General features: G+C 47.1%; 2 protein-coding genes across 6 annotated transcripts in view; one reads left to right on the top strand and one right to left on the bottom strand.

The window, feature by feature from the left end:
- The window catches only part of LOC127032795 (zinc finger protein 345-like), a 181,750-nt gene that overhangs the window by 65,052 nt on the left and 101,716 nt on the right, over window positions 1-14,982 (top strand). The gene's annotated exons all lie outside the window — the stretch shown is intronic.
- LOC127032814 (zinc finger protein 436-like) overlaps window positions 1-14,982 on the bottom strand; it is a 74,261-nt gene that overhangs the window by 9,168 nt on the left and 50,111 nt on the right. For 2 of the 5 annotated variants that reach the window (XM_050920426.1, XM_050920429.1), the window contains exon 1: window positions 501-850. The exons of 1 other annotated variant lie outside the window; for it this stretch is intronic. The gene's annotated coding sequence lies outside the window, so the exon portion shown is untranslated. Of the gene's footprint in view, window positions 1-500; window positions 855-14,982 lie in introns of those variants that run through there. 2 more of the 5 variants (XM_050920425.1, XM_050920424.1) reach the window with 2 other exon arrangements.

Raw genomic sequence — 14,982 nt, 5'->3', positions numbered from 1 at the left:
CTGGTGAGCCGGAAAGCTTGCCTCTCTCACTTGCCTTAGCTCTTCAGAGAAACACAGACATTTTGGAAGCACAAATACTTCTCCAGCAGCTGAATGCCCAGGAGCCTTTTGTCCCACAGACATCTAGAGCTCGTGTGATTCACTGTGTGCAGCTGACAAATGCACAGAAAGGGCCCTGAGCCTTCCCAGGGATCTATCTCATTAGTTACAGGGAAGAGGGTTGGTGTGGAAATGTTTATACAAGTCACTTTAGACCTGACACGCTTGACACAGCAAACCCACCCCATCCGCACTGGCATACTGGGGAGATTTACCTAGCGCTGCAGAGCGCAAGTGGCCCCTCCTGGCTTGTCTAGGGGCCTAGATCTTTAAAACACAGAACCCCCAAGACTCCCTCCCCCCCGCCAGGTATTTCTCCCATCGCGCAGCTTCCCAGGGACCGTCGGTGCAGAGTCACTTTCCTGCCCGGCCCCAGCCCTTCCCCGGGTCTCTCCCCTCACCTGCAGGCTCCGGCTCAGGGGCTGGTGTCGGCAGAGCCCGGGGCTGCCCCCGGAGCTGGTTCCAGCGCCCGGAGAGAGTCCCCCCGGCTGGGCACAGAGCGGGGTTAGTGCAGGTCTCTCCTTTGCAGCAGCAGCTCAGCCCGGCCTCCCTGTCACAACGAGGGAAGGAAGCAGCAGCAGCAGCAACTTGACCCAGGAAGTTCAGCAGAGCCAGAGCCAGCGCAAGACAACGCGTCCCGCTTCCCCTCTTTAACAGCGGCCCTCTGGTGGCAGCAACTGACAAAACGACCAGAGCCGGGGGTGCCCCCCAGCATTGCCCTGGAGTTTCCAGGACCTGGAGAGGCATCGTTCAGTACAGAGTATGTCACGTGATTAAACCTCCAGGCTTACTCCAACCAAAAGGGCAGCGCTAAATAAGCCAGAGACAGGTACAGAATTGGGCTTCACACAGGAATTGCCCTGAATTAACTCACAGGGCTTGTCTGGAGGGGACATGAAATCCAGTTAGCTACAGGTGTGAATTGAAAGCACATTAAACCCCTTTATGACTATGGTCAGTCACAGAGAAGGATGCTTCATTTACTTCCTGTGCGGAGAAGTTCTACATTGAATTCCAAATAGGTTTAGGCCAGGGCTTGTCTCTATGGGGAAGCTTTGCATTGACTTATCCATTACATGACCAGGAGGGACAATTGTGATTGCCTAGTCCCACTTTCTCTATAACACAAGCCATAGAACTTCCTTGAATTAATTCCTGCTTGAACTAGAACTTGTTTATAGAATCATAGAATCACAGAATATTAGGGTTGCAACAGACCTCAGGAGGTCATCTAGTCCAATTCCCTGCTCAAAGCAGGACCAACACCAACTAAATCATCCCAGCCAGGCCTTTGTCAAGCCAGGTCTTAAAACCTCTAAGGAGAGAGATTCCACCACCTCCCTAGATAGCCCATTCCAGTGCTTCACCACCCTCCCAGTGAAACAGTGTTTCCAAATGTCCAACCTAGACCTCCCACACTGCAACTTGAGACCATTGCTTCCTGTTCTGTCATCTGCCACCACTGAGAATAGCAGAGCTCCATCCTCTTTGGAACCCGCCTTCAGGTAGTTGAAAGCAGCTATCAAATCCCCCACTCACTCTTCTCTTCTTCAGACTAAATAACCCCAGTTCCCTCAGCCTCTTCTCGTAAGTCACGTGCCACAGCCAGGGCCAGCTCTAACTTTTTTGCCACCCCAAGCGCGCGCGCACACACACACATATACACATGCACAAAGCACGACCCCACCGAACCAAAACCACCCCCCTCCCCCCAGCGCCACTCCATCGAACCAAAAAGAAAATCAACCCGCCCCGCCCCGCCCCACCCCGGAGTGCCTCCTCACTGAACCAACGCCAAAAGCAACAAAAAAAACCCAATGCCACCCCGCCGAACCCAAAACACCCCCCTAAGATCACCTTGCTGAACCAAAAAGAAAATCAACCCCCCTCAAGCACTGCCCCACCAAACCAAAAACAACAAAAAAAACCCAACGCTGCCCCGCCGAACCAAAAAGAAAATCAACGCCATTCCCCCCCTAGAACGTTGCCTCGCCAAACCAAAAAAAAACAACCCCTGAGCACCACCCCACCAAACCAAGATTGGCCGCCCCTTATAAGGTGCCGCCCCAAACATGTGCTTGGTCGGCTGGTGCCTGGAGCCAGCCCTGGCCGCAGCCCCCGAATCATTTTCGTTGCCCTCTGCTGGACTCTCTCCAATTTGTCCACATCCCTTCTGTAGACGCAATACTCCAGGTGTGGCCTCACCAGTGCCGAATAGAAGGGAATAATCACTTCCCTCAATCTGCAGGCAATGGTCCTACTAATACAGCCCAATATGTTGTTGGCCTTCTTGGCAACAAGGGCACACTGCTTAGTTTCATCTGCAGACTTGATGCGGGTGCAATTAATGCCATCATCCAGATCATTAATAAAGATGTTGAACAAAACCGGCCCCAGGACCAATCTTTGGGGCACTCCACTCGATACCGGCTGCCAACTGGACATAGAGCCATTGATCATATCCATTGAGCCTGACAATCTAGCTAGCTTTCTATCCAATTTATAGTCCATTCATCCAGCCCGTACTTCTTTAACTTGCTGGCAAGACCTTGGTAGACCATATCAAAAGCTCTGCTAAAGTCAAGATATATCACATCCATTGCTTTCCCCACATCCACAGAACCAATTATCTCATCACAGAAGGCAATCAGGTTGGTCATGCATGACTTGCCCTTGGTGAATCCATGTTGACTGTTCCTGATCACCTTCCTCTCCTCCAAGTGCTTCAAAATGGATTCCTTGAGGACCTGCTCCATGATTTTGCTGGGGACTGAAGTGAGGCTGACTGGTCTGTAGTTCCCGAGGTTCTCTTTCTTCCCTTTTTAAAATATGGGCACTATATTTGCCTTTTCCAATCATCCAGGACCTCCCCCAATTGCTACTAATTTTCAAAGATAACGGCCAATGGCTCTTGCCATCACATCAGCCAACTCCCTTGGCACTCTTGGATGCATTAGATCTGGACCCATGGTGCAAATCTTGTGCATGTCAAGCTTTTCTAAATAGTCCTTAATCTGTTCTCTCACTTCTGAAGGCTGCTCACCTCCTCCCCATATTGTGTTGCTCAGTGCAGCAGTCTGGGAGCTGATCTTGTCTGTGAAAACCAAGGCAAAAAAAAAGCATTGATAACTTCAGCTTTTTCCACATCATGTGTCACTAGGTTCCCTCCCCCATTCAGTAAGGGCCTCACACTTTCCCTGACCACCTTCTTGTTGCTAACATACCTGTAGAAACCCTTCTTGTTACCCTTCACATCCCTTGCTAGCTGCAACTCCAATTGTGCCTTGGCCTTTCTGATTACACCCGTGCATGCTCTAGCAATATTTTTATACTCCTCCCTAGTCATATGTCAAAATTTCTACTTCTTGTAAGCTTCCTTTTTCAATTTAAGCTCACTGAAGATTTCACTGTTAAGCCAAGCTGGTCGCCTGCCATATTTGCTAATCTTTCTGCATATTGGGATGGTTTGTTCCTGCACCCTCAAAAAAGGCTTCTTTAAAATACACCTGGACTCCTTTCCCACTCATAACAGCCTCCCAAGGGATCCTGCCCATCAGTTCCCTAAGGGAGTCAAAGTCTGGTTTTCTAAAGTCTAGGGTCTGTATTTTGCTACTCTCCTTTCTTCCTTTTCTCAGGATCCTGAACTCAACCATCTCATGGTCACTGCTGCTTAGGTTGCCACTCACTTCTTCTGCCCCTACCAATTCTTCCCTGTTTGCAAGCAGCAGGTCAAGAGGAACACAGCCCCATGTTGGTTCCTCCAGCACTTGTATCAGAAAGTTGTCCCCAACACTGTTTAAAAACTTCCTGGATTGTCTGTGCATTGCATTTATGCCTTTGTTCACCACAATGAAGAGCCCTCCTGTATCACACTTCTGTTCTCCACATAGGTAGCTCTAGACTATGAGCAAGACAGCCCTTCCCTTTGCAAAGCAAAATCGACCCCAGGAGCTCACTCTGTCACTGTACAGCTTGTTTTCCAGTCCTTTAATTGTTCTCTGAACACAATAGTGTCCAGCAATGGTCATGCCACAGCCAAATACAGAGGTAACATAATCTCCTTATTCTTTCTGGATATTCCTGTTTATGCATCCAATGATTGCATTGCCCTTTTGGCCATAGCATTGCCCTGGGAGCTCAGGTTCAGCTGATTATCCTCCAGTCCCACAAGTCTTTTTTTAGAGTCCCTGCTTCCCATGATAGAGTGCCCGATCCTGCAAGTGTGGCCTATATTCTTTGTTTCTAGATTCATAACTCTGCATTTGACCATATTAAACCATAAATCGTTTGCTTGTGCCCAGCTCACCAAGCAACTCAGACTGCTCTGTCAGCAACCTGTCCCCATGTGATTTCCCCACCCCCCAACACACACACACAGTGCAATCTATAAACTTTATCGATGATACTTTTAGTTTTTCTTCCAGCTCACTGATAAAAATGTGAAATAGTGTAAGGCCAAGAACTGATGCCTGCAGGGTACCCTCTCAGGGAAGGTTCCTCATTTACAATTCTGAGACCTGTCCGTTAGCCAGTTTTTAATCCATTTGCTTTGTGCCATACTGTTTTGTTTTAATCATTCCAGTTTCTTTTGCAAAGTAAGCCTGGGTGTGAATTTAAAGGACAAGCACGATTTCACATTAACTCCCCATGTGGTTAACAATGAAATTGTCAACACAGAGAGCTATTATAGAGTAATTATTCCCACCTATTTCACCCATGAACAAGCCCTTAGTTTATATTAGTGCAGCCCCCTTGTAATCTGTAGCAATTTAGCTGTTTGTAAACTAAGCCAGAGAAATGTGGCCACGTCCAGACTACCCGCCGTATCGGCGGGTTAAAATCGATTGCTCGGGGATCGATATATCACGTCTAATCTAGACACGATATATCGATCCCCGAGCGCGCTTATACCGATTTCGGAACTCCATCAACCTCAACGGAGTTGCGGAATTGACAAGGGGAGCCGCAGACATCGATCCCGCACGGTGAGGATGGGTGAGTAATCCGATCTTAGATATTCGACTTCAGCTACGTTATTCACGTAGCTGAAGTTGCGTATCTAAGATCGATTTCCCCCCCCTAGTGTGGACCAGCCCTGTGATGCAGGGCTCCCAGCAGCCTCTCTTTGGCCAGGTTCCCATGCCCCTTTTATTGTCAGGATTCTCCAGACAACTCTAGTCCCACTGGACTCCCACCTCCAGGAAGCTCCTTAGATCCACTCCTTCCACCACAATCCCAGGACAGCTGGGTTTTCAAGGGTTCCCTTAAGGAGCCTTCAGCCTGGCTGGAAGGAAGGGCCTGCATGGCAAGGTTTTTTCATCACACTAGTGTAGATCCAGAACTGGAGAGGTGTGGGATGAGAAATGTGACTGGGTGGGAGAACGAGTAGAGCTCTTTCCCTTTGAGATGAAAAGTTAGAGGACAGTAGAACAGGTGGGAATAGAACCTAGGAGTCCTGCCTCCCAGTCACCCCTGGCTGCCTGAGAATGAATTTACTTGTCTCCCATCCATGCTGAAGCATGGTTACCTCAGCTAGAGCCTGATTGAATATCACATATACCCTGCAAAGATCCTCAAGGAGACGCTCCTTTGTCCCCCTGCAAAACCCCTGATCAGTCCCTTCACACACACAGTAAGGAGACAGCTGCCTTTGCAGTTCCCAAGTGTAGACCCATGTACAACCTGGGTGGATCCAGCAGGATGAACTCAAGGGCTGGGGGCCTGTACTGAGTGCCTAGGGGTCTCCGCCCTCCTTGGTCCTGCCACAACACTGTCACAAGGGAACAAAGAGCAGTAGGATGTGAAAACTAGGGTGCAAGCAGGACCAAGAACTGGAATTTGAGGGTGGGGGGGACACAGCAGGGAAGGGGAAGGCAATGAGAAGAGGCTGCAGCAGCCACCTCCTACCTTGACTAAGGACTGGTCTACACTACGGGGGAAAATCAATCTCATATATGCAACTTCAGCTACGTGAATAACGTAGCTGAAGTATCTAAGATCGAATTACTCACCGTCCTCACGGCACGGGATCGATGTCCGCGGCTCCCCATGTTGACTCCGCAACTCCGAGTTGGTGGAGTTCCAGAATCGATATAAGTGCATTCGGGGATCAATATATCGTGTCTAGATGAGATGCGATATATCGATCCCCGAGCAATCGATTGCTACCTGCTGATACAGCGGGTAGTGAAGACGTAGCCTAAGATGTAGAGGAGCATTTTAGGCACAGAGGTGTGCATGTGCCAGGATGGGTGTGTGTCTGAGATGGTGGGGGAAAGTATAGGCACAAATGAAAGAAAAGCCAGCATATGAGGGGAGAAAAGGAGCTGGATACAACTGTAATGAAAGCACCAGAGTATACAAGTGAAGAGGAGGACTGCTGGGTAGTAGTAGTGGGAGGGGAAGAGGAAAAATCAGACTGCAACCAGTTTCTAAATATACAAATTTTATTAATCACAAGAGGCATCATGAAGAGTGACCTCAGGACGGATCTGGAAGAGGGAGCAAAGGGTTCCCCTGAAAGAGGCTCTGTACAGAAAAGAAACAATAACCTCGTTCATCACATTCCATGAGCAGCATGTTCTCACAGCCACAGCTTCTCTGCATATTAGTCAGCAAAAGCTGTAGTCCTCCTCAAGGGCACTGAGAAGTTCTGAGGGGCAGTGACTGTGACCAACAGCCATTCTGAAAGTAGATATTCAGAGGAATCAGAATAATTGCTCTTATTGAAATAACTTAGGTATTTCCTCATATAAATATAAGCCAAAGTCCTCCCCTCCCACCCTCTGCAGATTTCATTTGTTGCAAATTCCATAGTACACACAGAGAAGGACTTTAAAGTTGATCTATAATTTCTCTGGAAGATTCCCAGTTAGGTAGAGCCCCAGGTTATTCATTAGTTACCCCTTTAGTTCACTGTGCTCTGATGTGGTCTCAACTGAACATCAGAAACAGCAAACTGGCTAAGGCTGCAACTCTGAATTCGGAGAGAAGAGTTTGACAGCTTCAGGGATCGTCCGATCACTGCAGACTAACTGCAGGCCTTGCGCTGCCTAGCACAAGGTACCTTCCCTTGTTCTCTTCATGCCACCCAGAGCTCCTCTGTGCAGTAATGAGCTATAACCAACTAGCGTAGAGTGTTCTCAAGTTTCAGCCCCATATCACTGGCTGATTCAAATCCCTCTGCCCGCCCACCATCTTCCTTTTGCTCAAAAACAAGGTTTCCTCTACACTTCATCCATACATCACTTGGAAGTAACAGGAGGAGAAAGACCTAGGTGTATCGGTTGATCACAGCATGACTATGACCCACCACTGTGATGTGGAAAAAGGCTAATGCAGTCCTAAGATGCCTCAGGTGAGATTTCCAGTACAGACAGGGAAGTGTTCATACCCTTATACAAGACACTGGTGAGACCTCATCTCGAATAGTGTGTGCTATTCTGGTCTCCCATGTTTAAGAAAGATGAATTCAAACTGGAGCAGGTGCAGATAAGGGCGGCTAGGATGATCTGAGGAATGGAACACTTACCTTATGAGAAAAGATTCAGAAAGCTTGGCTTATTTAGCCTAGTCCAATGAAGGCTGAGGGGAGATATGATTGCTCTCTATAAATACATCAGAGGACTAAACACCAGGGAGCGAGAGGAGTTATTTAAGTTAAGTGCCAATGTGGACAGAAAAACAAATAGATATAAACTGGCCCTCAACAAATTTAGGCTTGAAATTAATTAGATGAAGGCTTCTAACCACCAGAGGAGTGAAGTTCTCAAACAGCCTTCCAAGTGGGGGTAAAAAACCTAACTGGCTTCAAGATTGAGCTTGATAAGTTTATGGAGGGGATGCTATGATGAGGCTGCCTACAATGGTATGTCACCGATCTGTGACTGCTAGCAGCAAGTATCTCCAACATCCGATGACAGGACACTAGATGAGGAAGAATTCTCTAAGTCCATCTTCCCCAGGTGTCTGGTGGGTGGGTCTTATCCACATGGTCAGGGTCAAATTGATTGCCCTATTTAGAGTGAGAAAGGAATTTTCTCCCCCGGCCAGATTGGCAGAGACCCTGGGAAGGTTTTGCCTTCCTCTGAAGTATGGGGTACAGGTCACATGCAGATTTAAACTAGTGTAAACAGTAGTGTCTGTAACTTGAAAGTCTTTAAAGCATGATTTGAGGACTGCAGTAACTCAGCCAGAGGTTAGGGGACTGTTGGAAGACTGGTTCTGTGGCCTGCAACATGCAGGAGGTCAGACTAGGTGATCATGGTGGTCCCTTCTGACCTTAAAAAGTTTAGGAGTCTTAGTCCCCAGCATTTGAACTCCCTAGTTTCCTCCCAAAGTCTACAAGGGAAGGGCCTACAGGACACCCACCCCACCAGAAATAGCTCCAATAAAGGGGAAGGGGGCAGCCCAAGACCCAGCAGAGAGGTCTCTGGTGTGAGAAAGGTGGTTAAGTTCAAGGAATTGGTTAGTGGAAAGAGATCCAAGTCCAGGGAGGGGAGTTGCTAAGGGAGCTAGGTTCTTCTTTCCTCTACCCCACCCTGGCTGGCACCTGGCAGTGCAGCAATGGGGAAAAACTGATTGGGGCTTTTCCTCCTCTACTTGGGGTTTGCTACTGGAGGCAGAGCCAGAGATTCACTGAGTAGACCAGAGGCATGTGCAGCTGGCCCCTGACCTCAGAGAGAGGTAGCTGGATACTCAAGGAACTGGGAAATGCAGTATTTGCACTAGCCAACAGAGGGAATTTAGAGAATTTATTCCTATGGCGTCTCTGATGTCCAACAAGGCGCGTGCTGCTATTGAAGCTTTTCTCGCATTCGTCGCACTTGAAGGGTCTCTGTCCCGTGTGGATCCTCTCATGTACAATCAGGTGCGAGCTCTGACCGAAGCTTTTCCTGCAGATGGGGCATTCATAGGGTCTCTCCCCTGTGTGGGTTCTCTGGTGTCTAGTGAGGTGTGAGTTGCAGCTGAAGATTTTCCCGCAGTATTGGCATATTTTCTGCATCTCTCCAGTCTGCTGGACTGTGGTTTTGTGGATGTCTCTGGAAACACCCTCATGGGGAGTGGATTTGCTCTGTCCCTTCCCTGAGTACTTTTTCTTCTGCTCCTTTGATCCAAGCTGACTCCCACCAGCTTCTCCCTGTGCAGGAGCATCCCCTATGGATCTTCCCAATAGCATCCCATGCAACTCTACTTGTTTAGGAGCTTTCTGTGAAGGTTTCTCCTCCTTGTTCTCATTCACCATCCAGTCACCTGCTGGGACAGGGAGAGAATCCAGACATGAGTAATTTCCTGTGCTGGGGTGTCAAGGTTCCTTCCCCACTCTGGACTTTAGAGTGCAGATGACGACCTGTATGTGAAATTCTAAACTGAATTACGAGCTTAGATATGGTTTTGCTGCCACCACTCCCAAATACTAGCTCCCTTCCCTGGATAGTCTTGAGAGACTTCTTCATCAAGTCCCTGGTGAACACCAATCCAACCCCTTGGATCTTAACACAAGGAGAATTTAACCATGCCCCCTCCTTTCCCCCACCAATTCCTGGTGAGTCCAGATCCAATTCCCTTGGATCTGAAAACAAGGAAAAAAAAATCAATCAGGTTCTTAAAAAGAAGGCTTTTAATTAAGAAAGAAAGGTAAAAATCATCTCTGTAAATCAGGATGGAAAATAACTTTGCAGGGTAATCAGATTCATAAAGCCCAGAGGAACCCCCTCTAGCCTTAGGTTCAAAGTTACAGCAAACAGAGGTAAATCCTCTTAGCAAAAAGGAACATTTACAAGTTGAGAAAACAAAAATAAGACGAACGTGCTTTGCCTGGCTGTTACTTACAAGTTTGAAATATGAGAGACTGGTTTAGAAAGATTTGGAGAGCATGGATTGATATCCTGTCCCTCTTAGTCCCAAGAGCGAACAACCCCAAAAACAAAGAGCCCAAACAAAAACCTCCCCCGCCCCCCACCCAAGATCTGAAAGTATCTTGTCCCCTTATTTGTCCTTTGGGTCAGGTGTCAGCCAGGTTTCCTGAGCTTCTTAACCCTTTACAGGTAGAAGGATTTTGGTGTCTCTGGCCAGGAGGGATTTTAAACTATTGTACACAGGAGGGCTGTTCCCTTCCCTTTATAGTTATGACATGGGGAAAAGGGTGAAACAAGCCTAAATAGCTGTTGGGAGATTGAAATATCAGGATGCAAATCTCACTAAACCCATCCCCCAATGAGATGGAAAAATGGGACCAATTCTGCATCTGCATCCCATGAGAACATTCAACTGGAAGTGAGCAACTGCCAGGATGGAGGGAAGCCATGTGATATGTCTGCCATGAGGAAATGGCACCTGTTGGGCATAGTCTTGACCTGGGTGAGATAAGAGGAAAACTAGGGGCGCTCCCGGGGCCACTGTTGGAATCCCAGATGGATGCTTTATAAGTTAGTTTAAGCATATCCTCACCTGTACGGGTACTTTTTAGGATCCCGCTTTCCTCAGAGTCCTGGAGATCTGGGACCCATGGCTCTTCACCTTGTTCCAGCTGTGAGATCACGGCAGGTTTGGAAATCAGAAATCCTGCTCCAGGGAAGATAATTCACTCTATCAATGTGGGTAACAAAGATTCAAATGTACATGCTAGCCCATTCAAAACAGTAAAATCCTTCTGACATCCCTCCAAGCCACTGGACGCCCAGTTAAATCCTCCTCCATTAGCAATCCCTACTTTGAGCAAGTACAGCCAAATCTCTGGAAGAGAGGGTTCCTATTTAATAGTCTACCAACCAGGAAACAATCCCTTCCAGAGTTTCCCTCCACTATAACCTGGCCTGACCCATGACGTGTTGAGGTACAACCCCTCTACGTAGCAAGGTACAAGCCCTCTATATAGTAAGGTGCCACCTTGTACATGTTGGTTCAAACAAAACAACTATCTCAGGGCCTCCTCTTACTACATTTCTCTTGTACAAATGGGGCTCTAGTTTAGGCACCCCACTGCCTGCAATCCTGGCTCTATAGCCCAGGGAAAGCTTCTCTCTTAGGGAGGCAGGTCCCAGGCCATCTCAAAATACTGATAAGGCAGCTTTATGTCCCAGAAAGAGGAGACTCCAGCCACAGGGGAAGGCAGCTTGTAGCCACTTCTGACTGACAGAGATAGGCTCAGACATGGTGAGAAAGTCCTAGGGAAGTCAGGACCAAGGAGCATGAGCTAGTAGAACTCAGCACATTAAGGAAGAGAAGGAAGCAGAATGCAACCGTTCAGGGGGATTAGATGTCAGAAAAAGTGCATTTGTGGAATTCAGATGTCCAGTGAGTGCAGAGGCAGTTCTGGAGAAAGCTGGGGCATTAGTCTTGCTCCCCAGTGACACCCTCTAAACATTAAGGTCTTGCAGCAGCAAGACTGTAGTTAAGGCTGCATCAGAATTTTTTATTTGACAGGGTTTGTACCTCAGTGTTGCATTTATTTTTGCAACTATGCCATAGGGAATTTGAACAATTCATGTATGGGACCATCTCCACTGTGTATTTTGTATCTGCATGTTGGAGATGGGGTGGGGCTGAAATGAATGAAATTCGAGAAAGCTGGACCACCAGAAAATCCCATTTTCCCCAGTTGACATTTGCCACCCAAGTCACTAGGACCCTAGTTGTCATGACAACAGCTGCCATGGCAAACTATGGTCAGCAGAGGTAACAACTTCATTAAAAAGAAGGGTCTCAGGCAGAGCTGTAATGAAAGCACACTGGCTCTGGATGAGTTCCTGCCATGTCACCTGGGTAAGTTACACTGTTTTTCCAAAGGGTAATTGTTGGTTACTCTCCTCAAAAGAGTTTCATGAAAGTAAGATACAAAAATGACTGCTCTTTTTCATGTACATTGTTCACATCAATGGTTCTCAACCTATTTACCACTGTGGGCCACATGTGACTCCCTAGGTGTTACATGGGCCACATCCACACAAATATACACCCGCGCCCCTGCCATGGCCCGGAGGATATCACATGAACTGCAGCTGTGTGCTGACTGGGCCACAAGTTGAGAAGCACCAGTTTACATGTTTTTACCAACTGGGGCCGGGGGGAGGATGTGGCTTTCTGAATAGAATCATAGAATATCTGGGTTGAATAGTTACCTCAACAGTCTACTCTCTTACAGATAAGGGTTCCTACTCAGTTTTCTGTTTTTGTTTTGAGGCAAGTCATTTAGACGTTGCAGTAAAATATTATATTTTATATATAATCTATGGAGCGCCACAAAGATAATAGTAATGAATGTACACATTTATTGGCATTTAAGTTGTACATAAGTAGACTTGGCTGAATTTGATTTTTTTTAAGTATAAACTTCAAAGGATAATATCACTGTTTATTTTTAAGCATATATTTTTCAATTTATCCACTTAAATTTTCACAGTTGCCAGAAATTGTGTGGGCAACAGACAAATATGGAGATTCAAAAAGAAAGCTTTATAACTGCTAACACACACACACACACACACACACACACACGGTCATGTGTCAAAATATACAAGCACTAAAATTCTCAAGCAGCACTCTTACTTTGCCGATCTCCCAATGATTTTTTTTTTGTCAGTTTGTGTGTACAGTGAAAACACTTGCTAGCATTTACTGGTAAAAATCTCATCCTTCCAAGCCTACTCTTTTTTTTTAAAAAAAAATCTAAGTATTTTTAAATTTTCTTAAGTTTAACATTAGTGAAGGCTGCTCACACCAACAAATTAAAGCATAAAAATTTAGGAAATACAAAAATGAAGGATTTAGAGAATCAAAAAGTTGCCAAGTCAAGCACTCTCAAGTCGGAAAGTGCCAAGAATGAGCAATGCCCATGCAAACTTAATTTGCCCCCCTTGTGCATTATGATAATATAGGATCATGTAACTAAAGAGACTAATTTATTTATCCAGGTCCATTTGGTGCACAAGCCACTTCTGCTCAGTTTTGTAGGGAAGGAGTGTTGTCTGCCTCATTTACTGCAGAATGCTAGAAGATTTGATGTGAATGAGGCAGAGGATTGCAGAAGAGGATGGATGGTTTTGTGATTAAGGTGGTCAAATGCCACCTGGAGATGTGGAGTTCTATCCCTGCTTCTGCCACAAAGTGTGTGTGTTGCTGGGCAAGTCACTTCCAAATCTTTTCACTTTTGCATGTTAAAGGCTGTACTATAATGCACATACAGAAGGGGCCTGCATTAAGCGGTCCGAATGAACACAGCTCAGGCATTTCCTAACATCAGAGCGTTTGACTTCGCAACTTTTTGATCCCTAACTTTGTATTTCCTAAATCATTTAGTTAACGGATGGAAGCAACCTTAACTAATGTTGTGCCAAGTTATTTGCGCTGTATTGTAGTAATGTTCCAGAGCCCCAAGTCAGAAAGGAAGGCCCCTTTGCCACAACCACTGCACAGGTTAACACAACCTGTGATGGGGGAGGTGCTCCTGGCATGTGCAGCATGGGAGCAGGTGTTGGGACCCTGCACGGAGCCACTGGCTGAACCCTTTCACTCACCAGGGCTCGGGCAGCTTGGTAGTGGGAGTGGCCTATAGGGAGAGAGAACTGGGAGGCAGGGGGTCCTGGAGGGAAGCACTAGGAATGCTCAAGCTGTCGGGGAAGCTCAGGCTAAGGTTTCTGTGTTAGAAATAAAGCCAAACCCAGGAGAGATGAGCGAGCTTAGATGCTGGACTCAGGCCTGGTCTACACTACGCATTTATACCAAATTTAGCAGTGTTAAACCGATTTAATCCTGCACCTGTCCACACAACTAAGCCCTTTATATCGATATAAAGGGCTCTTAAAACAGATTTCTGTACTCCTCCCTGATGAGGGAAGTAGCGCTGAAATCGATATTGCCATGTCGCAAACTTTTGAATTTCATTTCCTGCTTGCCCAGCGTGGAGCGCTGATCAGTACAGGTGGCCATGCAGTCCCAAATCCAAAAAGAGCTCCAGCATGGACCGTACGGGAGATACTGGATCTGATCTCTGTATGGGGAGACAAATCTGTTCTATCAGAGCTCTGTTCCAGAAGACGAAATGCCAAAGCATTTGAAAAAAAATCTCCAGGCTGTGATAGACAGAGGCCACAGCAAAGACTCAACACAGTGCTGTGTTGAGTAATGGAAAGCCAAAGAATCAAAGGGATGCTCATGGAGGGAGGGGGGACTGAGGACTCGAGCTATCCCACAGTTTCTGCAGTCTCCGAAAAGCATTTGCATTCTTGGCTGAGCTCCCAATGCCTGTAGGGTCAAAAACATTGTCGCCAGTGGTTCAGGGAATATGTCATCAATTTACCCCTCCCTCCCCCAAAGAAAAGGGAAAAAAGTCGTTTCTCGCCTCTTTTCAATGTCACCGTATGTCTACTGGATGCTGCTTGCGGACAGGGTGCTGCAGCGCTAAACAGCAGCATTCTCTCCCCTCCCCTCCCCGGTGGCAGACGGTACAGTACAATATGACTGATAGCTGTCCTTGTCATCATCCTGTGAGTGCTCCTGGCTGGCCTCGGTGAGGTTGGCCGGGGGCGCCTGGGCAAAAATGGGAATGACTCCTGGTCATTCCCTTCTTTAAGCTTTGTGTTCTGGAGATTCAGTCCTGGCAGATGGTGCAATAGGACTGGTAACCATCCTCATCATAGCCGCTGGAGGCTGTGCTCCTCTCCCTCCTCACCCTTTAATGAGTAATGGAGATGTCCTGCCTGGAATATCATAGCAGCTGGAGGCTGCCTCCCCCTCATTTTATCTCACTAAAAAGAGTCAGTGTTTCTTATTCCTGCATTCTTTATTACTTCATCACACAAATGGGGGGATAATGCCACGGTAGCCCAGGAGGGGTGTGGGAGGAGGGAAACAACGGGTGGGGTTGTTGCAGGGGCACCCCCTAGA

Source organism: Gopherus flavomarginatus, chromosome 12, assembly GCF_025201925.1.
Source record: "Gopherus flavomarginatus isolate rGopFla2 chromosome 12, rGopFla2.mat.asm, whole genome shotgun sequence".
NCBI classification, from domain to species: domain Eukaryota; kingdom Metazoa; phylum Chordata; order Testudines; family Testudinidae; genus Gopherus; species Gopherus flavomarginatus.
Note: the sequence above shows the minus strand (reverse complement) of the source record. Positions and strands in the feature narration are given on the sequence as shown.